Here is an 11,163-nt window from a genome sequence, read left to right on the forward strand (position 1 = left end):
ATGATATGCCAACACATATCCATACATCCTTGGTAAATACTGGTGCCATCACCTTCACAAAACGGGAAAACAAATTCGATGAGGCCTCTTTTTTACGCTGTCAAAGGAGTACTACATGTCAACATGAATCACAAAGCACCCTGGTCTTGGGTCCTTCCTCCTCTTCCGACTTCCTTCTTTTTCCCTGATCATCTATCAGTTTATTGTCTGGTCAGTACTTAGTAGTATCCTTCACGGTAATGCCCCGACATCCCATCTCACACAACTCCATCCTCCCCTCACATCTACAAGTACTTCAATCCCCAAAAGCTCTTAGCTCGTTATGTCATGGCCCTCATGGATCCTTTCCTCTCACGAAACTCCTCGGCTAGAAATAAAACATCAATCTGTTTGTCTACATACTTGTTTAAATCAATTTTTTTGCAGGAGCGAAGTTGAAGTTGGGCCGAGGGTACCTCTCGTCGCTGTGTACCTGTATCCCCGCTTCCAAGCCCGATGTATACGATCCAGTTCCTCTGGTAAACGGCCCAGGTTACATGTCAAGGTCGGCCCGCTTGTACCCAATCGCGCTCCCGTGAACGAGACCGACAGGAACCGCGAAACGCGCCGGCGGCCGCCCAGATCCCCGCCGCGCAGCTTGCCGCCGCGTTCGACGAGGGAGCCGGGGCAAGCAAGCCTGCCTATAGCATATAGAGAGACTGGTTCGGGGATGCGGGCCAGTGGCGCGGCAACGTCGCGGGTAGTGCAGCGGACGCGCATCTCTACGACGACCCGGATGCCGCCGCCATCCCGGCGCGCCTCGACTCCCGCTTCCACGGCGAGAAGGTCGACGCTCATGCGCCTCCACGCCCTCATCTAGCAGGGCTTCTACGTCGCTCACCTCTTCCCGCAGGTCCCGCTAGCGCTCCACTCCTCGTCTCATCTCATCTCATCTCACGCCGTAGATTCCGGTGACTGAATTGCGTGTGTGTGCTTGCAGCACCAGGCGGTCAAGAACGTGCCGGCATGGTTGATCGAGGTGAAGAAGCTCCTCCACCTTTACCTGTTCCACCACGCCGAGAAGTAAGCTCAGCCCCCCTTCCTCATCTGCACTCCTCCCTGTCTGTGATAAGAAGCCAAATCCTAACTAGATTCGTCTGCAATTTTTTTCCCTGTGATTAGTCGAGCCAAATGCTAAGTAGATTCGTTTGCATATTTTTCCTGCATGTGATTAGTCGAGGCAGATTTGAGCTAAGTGGGAAATAAAAAAAAAACAATCTCTTTATCAAAATCAAGTTCTTTGGATGCTTGGACCATGAAATTGCTGTCATTGCAATTTTGATATGTTAAAACATAATCTTCTGATGTTGTGGACACTTGCATTTCACACTTGTGCACAATCTTGATTCTAGACGCGAGTAATCTTATCGAACAGACATGATGCGTTTTTATTCAGGCAAACTATTTTGTTTGAGGAAGTCTGAAATCTGTCTTCTATAGTGAAAAACTTCTGTCTGCGTTCAGCTTAGCGCATTGAGTGAAAAACTCGACAAAATTAAATCATGGCTGTGGGTAATCTTAGTCCTACTCTCCTGAACAGACTTGATGCTTTGCACTCGGACTTTAGAAATTAGAATGTGATGTTGTAATTTAGTTGTCTGAAAAAGTCTGAACCATATGCATTGTTTTTCTAGCGAGGAAACTGCACTTGTCCCCAGTATAGGAGGGAGGCTGATGGCTAACTACTGAGTATTCATTAGGCTGAGATAGTATATCTCACAAGATCTAACCAGTGCACCGTGCTTGCATGTTGTGTGCAATAATATAGGTAGCATATATGACTTTGGTATGATGCTTGATTGTGAACTTTATATATTGCTTGATTATCCTAGTTTTGCTGCTCATGTGTGGCTTGTGTGATCGCCCCAATGTAGGTTTAAATCGGTGTGTAAGTGAAGGTGTATTTCTCCTTCACGCCTTCGACGTCGACCCCCTTCCCCCTGGTGTAGTACTATTTAATCAGGCAGACCCGTTCTGGCCCACAATGCCATTTCTCTCTTTCTAAAATCCAGGGTACTTCCAAAATTCTTCGAAAATTTCCCTCTTTACTATGATACTACTTCTGTATATTTTGGAGCCCTTTGCACATATTGTTTATTGATTGTGTGTTAATTTTTTTCCATTGAGTAGAAATCAGTATCTTTCAAAAGATTCAAGGACGTTCGAGGAGTGACCAAAACCATTGAAAACTTTGCTGAGCGAGGCAAGCAATCTACTTTGATCATGTTGAACCCATATTTGCATTACACTTATAATTAATTTTCATGCATAAATTATTGTTTACTAGTATTGCTATGTTAAGTAAATTATCTAGGGTTTAGCTATGCCATATGTCCTTAATATTGAACACCCTTTGACATTCTTATGCTAAGTTAATTAGCTAGGGTTTAGCTATCCTCTATGTGCTTGATATTGACACCCTCCTTTGACATTCTTAAAACCCCTCCTTTCTAACCATGTAGTGGTCACAAATAAATGTGCGTCATATGTGCAAGTTTAATAGTAATCCTTAGCCATGCTAGTCGTGTAAATCATAGGACTTGGGAAGAATCTTTATTACTCATAAATGTTTTACAAAAACCCAAGGGTGTCACTAATGCCCATGGGATGATTCTGAAAATAAGGTTTTACAAAATGGAGATGAAGTGGAGATTTAGTTACGTGATTGCGATCTTGACGAGATAGTCAAAGATGTTCGGTGGATTATGAAAATTTATGTCTAGTAAATGAGCATGGTGGTTATTATATTGGCGGATAAATGGATCTTTAATGAACTTGAAGCAATTTGGGTTTAGTTAGGCGATTATGATCTTGAACCAAATTTTATGGTGGATTACGAGATTTTGATGCAGTTCATTGTGATCTTGAGGAGACAGTCAAAGATGTTCGGTGGATTAATTAATCTTGGACAATTTGGATTTAGTTAGGTGATTGTGATATTGAACCGTATTTCATGATGGATTATGAGATTTTAGGTGGATTTTGTTACGTGATTTAATCTTGAGAAGATAGTCTAAAATGTCCGGTTGTTATGAGAGTTTAGGTATGGTAGATGAGCATGATGATTATTATGTTGGTGGATATATAGATCTTTAATTTTGTTTGGAACATTTTGGATTTAGTTAAGTGATTGTGATCTTAAACCAAATTTCACGGTGGATTATGAGGTTTTGGTTGGAATTAGTTAGGTGAGTGTGATCTTGACGAGCTAGTAAAAAATGTTTGGTGGATTATGTGAATTTAGGTCTAGTAGGTGAGCATGGTGGTAATTATATCGGTTAAGTAAGTAATTTTTTAGTAAACTTGAGAAAATTTGGATTTAGTTAGGAAATTGTGATCTTGAACCAAATTTCATGGGGGATTACAAGATTTTAGATGGATTTAGTCAGTTGATTGTGATCTCGAGGAGATACTTAAGATTTTTGATGGATTAATTAACCTAGAACAATTTGAATTTAGTTAGGTTATTGTGATATTGAACCGAATTCCACGATGATTTATGTGATTTTAGGTGGATTTAGTTAAGTTATTATGATCTTGAGAAGATGGTCAAAGATGTTAGGTGGATCTTAAGATTTTAGGTCTGGTACGTGAGCATGGTGACTATTATATTGGTGGATAAATAGACCTTTAATTTAGTTTGAAACAATTTAAATTTAGTTAGATGATTGTGATCTTTTAAGCAAACTCACGGTGGATTTTGATGTTTCGGTTAGATTTAGTTAGGTGATTGTGATCCTGACGCAATAATCAATGATGTTCGATGGATTATGTGAGAATTTATGTCTAGTAAGTGAGCATGGTGGTTATTATATTGGTGGCTCAATAGATTTTTAACAAATTTGGATTTAGTTAGGCGATTGTGATTTTGAACCAAATTTCATGGTGAATTACAGGATTTTAAATGGATTTAATTAGTTGATTGAGATCTTGAGGAGATAGTCCAAGATGTTCGGTTGATTAATTAATCTTTTTTTAATACAGTACAGACGCAAGCGCTCATACAAACGGGCATACACTCATCCCTATGAATGCGCACACACACACCCTATCCCTATGAGCACCTTCGAGAGACTGAGCCAGCATATCATCTTGAGATTTTACGAAGTTGCCGTAGGTGCCTCTTAGTCGACGTGAACAATTTGAAGTTAGTTCGGGGATTGTGATATTGAACCAAATTTCTCGGTGATTTATTTGATTTGAAGTGGATTTAGTTAGGTGATTGTGTTTTGAGAAGATAGTCAAAATGCTTGATGGATTATGAGATTTTAGTTATGGTAATGAGCATGGTGATTAGGTTTTGGTTGGATTTAGTTAGGTGATTGGGATCATGACGAGCTAGTAAAAGATGTAAGGTAGATTATGTGAATTTAGGTCTAGTAGGTGAGCATTTTGGTTATTATATTGGTGGATAAATGGATTTTTAGAAAACTTAGAAAAATTTGGATTTAGTTAGGCGATTGTGATCTTGAACCAAATTTTATAGTGGATTATGAGATTTCTAATGGATTAGTTAGTTGATTGTGATCTTGAGGAGATAGCTAAAGATATTCGGTGTATTAATTAATCTTTAACAATTTGGATTTAGCTAGGTGATTGTGATATTGACTAAATTTCTCTGTGATTTATGAGATTTTAGTTGGATTTAGTTAGGTGATTGTGTCTTGAGAAAATAATCAAAGATGTTTGGTGGATTATAAGATTTTGGGTCTAATAACTGAGCATGGTGATTATTATATTGGTGGATAAACAAATATTTAATTTAGTTTGAAACTGTTTGGATTTAGTTCGGTGATTATGATCTTTTAACCTAATTTTACGGTGGATTATATGGTTTTGGTTGGATTTAGTTATGTGATTGTGATCTTGACAAGCTAGTAAAAGATGTTCGGTGGATTATGTGAATTTAGGTCTAGTAGGTGAGCATATTGATTACTATATTGGTGGATAGAGATGAGGGCCACACAAGTGACTCAAGGCGATGATGCCACTAATGAAAATAGTTGGTAAACAAGGCAAAAGAGGAGAGAGTGGGGTAGTGGCAGCCGATGGACTTTGATCCAGCATCGCACGTGCCTGTGCACTCTTCGTTCCCCGCAGTTCGGCTTGGTGTTCTTGTCCTGTTTGCGGATTTTGTGTCACGCACTTGATTAAGCATCCCACGTTCTCCTAATGTGTGCCCTTAGCCTTGACGATAGGTAGCGCCGTGTTCTTGGGTGCGCCCCGTGGGTAAAATTCAGGTATGCGTCCATTGTCCGAGCTCTCGCTCACCATTGGTGGTGCTTGAGCGTGCGGTCATGGTGTCGCCCAACAAGGGAACATAGGATGTGGGATCAAGACAAATCCTCTTAGGAAATAAAGAAGGCATTAGAGGTAGAAGAAACCTCAATCTCAAGGAAGTAGCGACTTCTTTAGTAAACATGGAGCAATTTGGATTTAGTTAGGTGATATTGATCTTGAACAAATTTCATGGTGGAATACGGGATCTTTCAATGGATTTAATTGACAGTGATCTTGAGGAGATAGTCAAAGATGTCTGGTGCATTAATTAATCTTGAACAATATGGTTTTAGTTAGGTGATTGTGATATTGAACCAAAATTCTCTATGATTTATGAGATTTTAGTTGAATTTAGTTAGGTGATTGTGTCTTGAGCTGATAATCAAGGATGTTTTGTGGATTATGAGATTTTAGGTCTAGTAGAGGAGCATGGTGATTATTGTATTGGTGGATAAATAGATATTTAAATTAATTTGAAACAATTTGAATTTGGTAAGGTGATTTTGATTTTTTTAGCCTAATTTTACGATGGATTATAAGGTTCTGGTTGGATTTAGTCACGTGATTGTGCTTTTGACGAGGTAGTAAAAGATGTTCGATGAATTATGTGAATTTAGGTCTAGTAGGTGAGCATGCTGATTATTATATTAGTGGATAAGTGAATCTTTAATAAATTTGAAACAATTTGCAAATTTTGTTAGATGATTGTAACCTTGAACCAAATTATATGGTGGATTATGAGATTTTATGGACTAGTTAGTTGATTCTGATGTTCAGAAGATATTCAAAGATGGTTGGATTAATTAATCTTGAATAATTTGGATTTAGTTAGGTGATTGTGATATTGAACCGAATTTTACGCCGGATTATGAAATTTTAGGTGAACTTAGTTAGGTGATTGTGTCTTGAGAATAGTCAAAGATGTTTGTTGGACTATGAGATTTTAGGTTTAGTAGATGAGAATGGTGATTATTATATTGGTGGATAAAACAGATCTTTAGTTTAGTTTGGAACAATTTTGATTTAGTTAGGTGATTGCTATTTATCAAACAAATTCACGATGGATTTTGAGGTTTTGTTGGATTTAGTTAGGTGATTGTGATCTCGACGAGTTAGTCAAAGATGTTTGGTGAATTATGTTAACTTAGGTCTAGTAAGTGAGCATGGTGGTTATTATATTGGTGGATAAATGGTCCTTTAGTAAACATGGAGCAATTTGGATGTAGTTAGGCTATTGTGATCTTGAATAAATTTCATAGTGGATTACACGATTTTTAATAGATTTAGTTAGTAGATTGTGATCTTGGGGAGATGTCAAAGATGTTTGGTGCATTAATTAATCTTAAACAATTTGGAGTTGATAGATGATTGCGATATTGAACCAAATTCTCTGTGATTTATGAGATTTTAGTTGGATTTAGTTAGGTGATTTTGTCTTGAGATGATAATCGAAGATGTTTGGTGGATTATGGATTTTAGGTCTAATAACTGAGGATGGCGATATTATATTGGTGGATGAACATATATTTAATTTAGTTAGGTGATTGTGATTTTGACAAGCTAGTAAAAGATGTTCGGTGGATTATGTGAATTTAGATCTAGTAGGTGAGCATGTTGATTATATATTGGTGGATAGAGATGAGGGCCACACAAGTGACTCAAGGCAATGATGCCACTACTGAAAATAACTGGTAAACAAGGCAAATGAGGAGAGAATAGGGGTAGTGGCAGCAGATGGACTTTGATCCAGCATCCCACGTGCATGTACACTCTCCGTTCCTCGTTGTCCGTTTTGGTGTTCTTGTCCTGTTTGCGGATTTTGTGTTACGCACTTGATTAAGCATCCCACGTTCTCTTAATGTGCGCCCTTAGCCTTGACGATAGGTAGCGCTGTTTTCTCGAGCGTGTCCCGTGGGTAAAATTCAGGTATGCGTCGATTGTCTGTGCTCTTGCTCGCCATTGGTGGTGCTTAAGCGTGCGGTCATGGTGTCGCCCAGCAAGGGAACACGGGATGTGGGATCAAGACAACACACATAACAACCCGTGACCAGGCAACGGACACCCGTCCGGACGTTCAGGGAGCGGAGGTGGACACAAAGATGGATGTTGAGCTCCATAGCAGTCTCAATAGTGTGCTCATCAGTACGAGCGACACGAGCAGGAAGATCCTGTATATACTCTTAGGAAATAAAGAAGGCATTAGGGGTAGAGGAAACCTCAATATCAAGGAAGTAGCGACTTCTTTAGTAAACATGGAGCAATTTGGATTTAGTTAGGCGATTGTGATCTTGAACAAATTTCATGGTGGATTACGAGATGTTTCAATGCATTTAGTTGATTGTGATATTGAGGAGATAGTCAAAGATGTTCGGTATATTAATTAATCTTGAACAATATGGATTTAGTTATGTGATTGTGATATTGAACCAAATTTCTCTGTGATTTATGAGATTTTAATTGGATTTAGTTAGGTGATTGTGTCTTGAGATGATAATCAAAAATGTTTTGTGGATCATGAGATTTTAGGTCTAGTAGAGGAGGATGGTGATTATTGTATTGGTGGATAAATATATATTTAAATTAATTTGGAACAATTTGAATTGGTGAGGTGGTTGTGATCTTTTAACCTAATTTTACGATGGATTATAAGGTTCTGGTTGGATTTAGTCAGGTGATTGTGATTTTGACGAGGTAGTAAAAGATGATCGATGAATTATGTGAATTTAGGTCTGGTAGGTGAGCATGTTGATTATTATATTGGTGGATAAAGGAATCTTTAATAAATTTGGAACAATTTGGACTTAGTTAGGTGATTGTGACCTTGAACCATATTTTATGGTGGATAATGAGATTTTTATGGATTAGTTAGTTGATTATGATCTTGAGAAGATATTCAAAGATGGTTGGATTAATTAATCTTGAATAATTTGGATTTAGTTAGGTGATTGTGATATTGAACCGAATTTTACGCCGGATTATGAGATTTTAGGTGGATTTAGTTAGGTGATTGTGTCTTGAGAATAGTCAAAGATGTTTGCTGGACTATGAGATTTTAGGTTTAGTAGATGAGAATGGTGATTATTATATTGGTGGATAAAACAGATCTTTAATTTAGTTTGGAACAATTTTGATTTAGTTAGGTGATTGCTATTTTTCAAACAAATTCACGGTGGATTTTGAGGTTTTGTTGGATTTAGTTAGGTGATTGTGATCTCGACGAGTTAGTCAAAGATGTTTGGTGAATTATGTTAATTTAGGTCTAGTAAGTTAGCATGGTGGTTATTATATTGGTGGATAAATGGTCCTTTAGTAAACATGGAACAATTTGGATGTAGTTAGGCTATTATGATCTTGAATAAATTTCATAGTGGATTACACGATTTTCAATAGATTTAGTTAGTATATTGTGATTTTGGGGAGATGTCAAAGTTGTTTGGTGGATTAATTAATGTTAAACAATTTGGAGTTCGTAGATGATTGCGATATTGAACCAGATTTCTTTGTGATTTATGAGATTTTAGTTGGGTTTAGTTAGGTGATTGTGTCTTGAGATGATAATTGAAGATGTTTGGTGGATTATGGATTTTAGGTCTTATAACTGAGCATGGCGATTATTATATTGATGGACGAACATATATTTAATTTAGTCTGAAACGATTTGGATTTAGTTAGGTGATTGTGATTTTGACATGCTAGTAAAAGATGTTCGTTGGATTATGTGAATTTAGGTCTAGTAGGTGATCATGTTGATTATTATATTGGTGGATAGAGATGAGGGCCACACAAGTGACTCAAGGCAATGATGCCACTACTGAAAATAACTGGTAAGCAAGGCAAATGAGGAGAGAATGGGGGTAGTGGCAGCAGATGGAGTTTGATCCAGCATCCCACGTGCATGTGCACTCTTCGTTCCTCGTTGTCCGTTTTGGTGTTCTTGTCCTGTTTGCGGATTTTGTGTCACACACTTGATTAAGCATCCCACGTTCTCCTAATGTGCGCCCTTGGCCTTGATGATAGGTAGCGCCGTTATCGAGCGTGTCCTGTGGGTAAAATTCAGGTATGCGTCGATTGTCTGTGCTCTTGCTTGCCATTGGTGGTGCTTGAGCGTGCGGTCATGGTGTCGCCCAGCAAGGGAACACGGGATGTGGGATCAAGACAGCACACATAGCAACCCGTGACCAGGCAACGGCGCCCGTCCGGACGTTCAGGGAGCGGAGGTGGACACAAAGATGGATGTTGAGCTCCATAGCAGTCTCAATAGTGTGCTCATCAGTACGAGCGACACGAGCAAGAAGATCCTGGATATACTCCTCTTAGGAAAAAAAGAAGGCATTAGAGGTAGAGGAAACCTCAATCTCAAGGAAGTAGCGACTTCTTTAGTAAACATGGAGCAATTTGGATTTAGTTAGGCGATTGTGATCTTGAACAAATTTCATGGTGGATTACGAGATGTTTCAATGGATTTAGTTGATTGTGATCTTGAGGAGATAGTCAGAGATGTTCGGTATATTAATTAATCATGAACAATATGGATTTAGTTATGTGATTGTGATATTGAACCAAATTTCTCTGTGATTTATGAGATTTTAGTTGGATTTAGTTAGGTGATTGTGTCTTGAGATGATAATCAAAAATGTTTTGTGGATCATGAGATTTTAGGTCTAGTAGAGGAGGATGGTGATTATTGTATTGGTGGATAAATAGATACTTAAATTAATTTGAAACAATTTGAATTGGTGAGGTGGTTGTGATCTTTTAACCTAATTTTACGATGGATTATAAGGTTCTGGTTGGATTTAGTCAGGTGATTGTGATTTTGACGAGGTAGTAAAAGATGTTCGATGAATTATGTGAATTTAGGTCTAGTAGGTGAGCATGTTGATTATATATTGGTGGATAAAGGAATCTTTAATAAATTTAGAACAATTTGGATTTAGTTAGGCGATTGTGACCTTGAACCACATTTTATGGTGTATTATGAGATTTTTATGGATTAGTTAGTTGATTATGATCTTGAGAACATATTCAAATATGTTTGGATTAATTAATCTTGAATCATTAGGATTTGGTTAGCTGATTGTGATACTGAACCGAATTTTACGCTGGATTATGAGATTTAAGGTGGATTTTGTTTGGTGATTGTGTCTTGAGAATATAGTCAAAGATGTTTGCTGGACAATGAGATTTTAGGTTTAGTATATGAGAATGGTGATTATTATATTGGTGGATAAAACAGATCTTCAATTTAGTTTGGAATAATTTTGATTTAGTTAGGTGATTGTTATTTTTCAAACAAATCCACGGTGGATTTTGAGGTTTTGTTGGATTTTGTTAGGTGATTGTGTCTTGAGCTAATAATCAAAGATGTTTTGTGGATCATGAGATTTTAGGTCTTGTAGAGGAGCATTGTGATTATTGTATTGGTGGATAAATAGATATTTAAATTAATTTGGAACAATTTGAATTTGGTCAGGTGATTTTGATTTTTTAGCCTAATTTTACGATGCATTATAATGTTCTGGTTGGATTTAGTCACGTGATTGTGATTTTGACGAGGTAGTTAAAGATGTTCGATGAATTATGTGAATTTAGGTCTAGTGGGTGAGCATGCTGATTATTATATTAGTGGATAAATGAATCTTTAATAAATTTGGAGCAATTTGGATTTAGTTAGACGATTGTGACCTTGAACCAAATTATATGGTGGATAATGAGATTTTTATGGACTAGTTAGTTGATTCTGATCTTGAGAAGATATTGAAAGATGGTTGGATTAATTAATCTTGAATAATTTGGAGTTAGTTAGGTGATTGTGATATTGAACCGAATTTTACGCCGGATTAT

At 37.6% G+C, this 11,163-nt stretch overlaps 1 long non-coding RNA gene across 1 annotated transcript; it reads left to right on the plus strand.

The window, feature by feature from the left end:
• The first annotated feature begins 580 nt into the window (after window positions 1-580).
• Window positions 581-9,947, plus strand: LOC119300181. Its single transcript, XR_005146403.1, has 4 exons — window positions 581-892; window positions 980-1,062; window positions 1,914-2,052; window positions 2,170-9,947. It is a non-coding gene; the product is annotated as an uncharacterized LOC119300181 (long non-coding RNA).
• The last annotated feature ends 1,216 nt before the right edge of the window (window positions 9,948-11,163 follow it).

Source organism: Triticum dicoccoides, chromosome 5A (genome assembly GCF_002162155.2).
Source record: "Triticum dicoccoides isolate Atlit2015 ecotype Zavitan chromosome 5A, WEW_v2.0, whole genome shotgun sequence".
NCBI lineage: Eukaryota > Viridiplantae > Streptophyta > Magnoliopsida > Poales > Poaceae > Triticum > Triticum dicoccoides.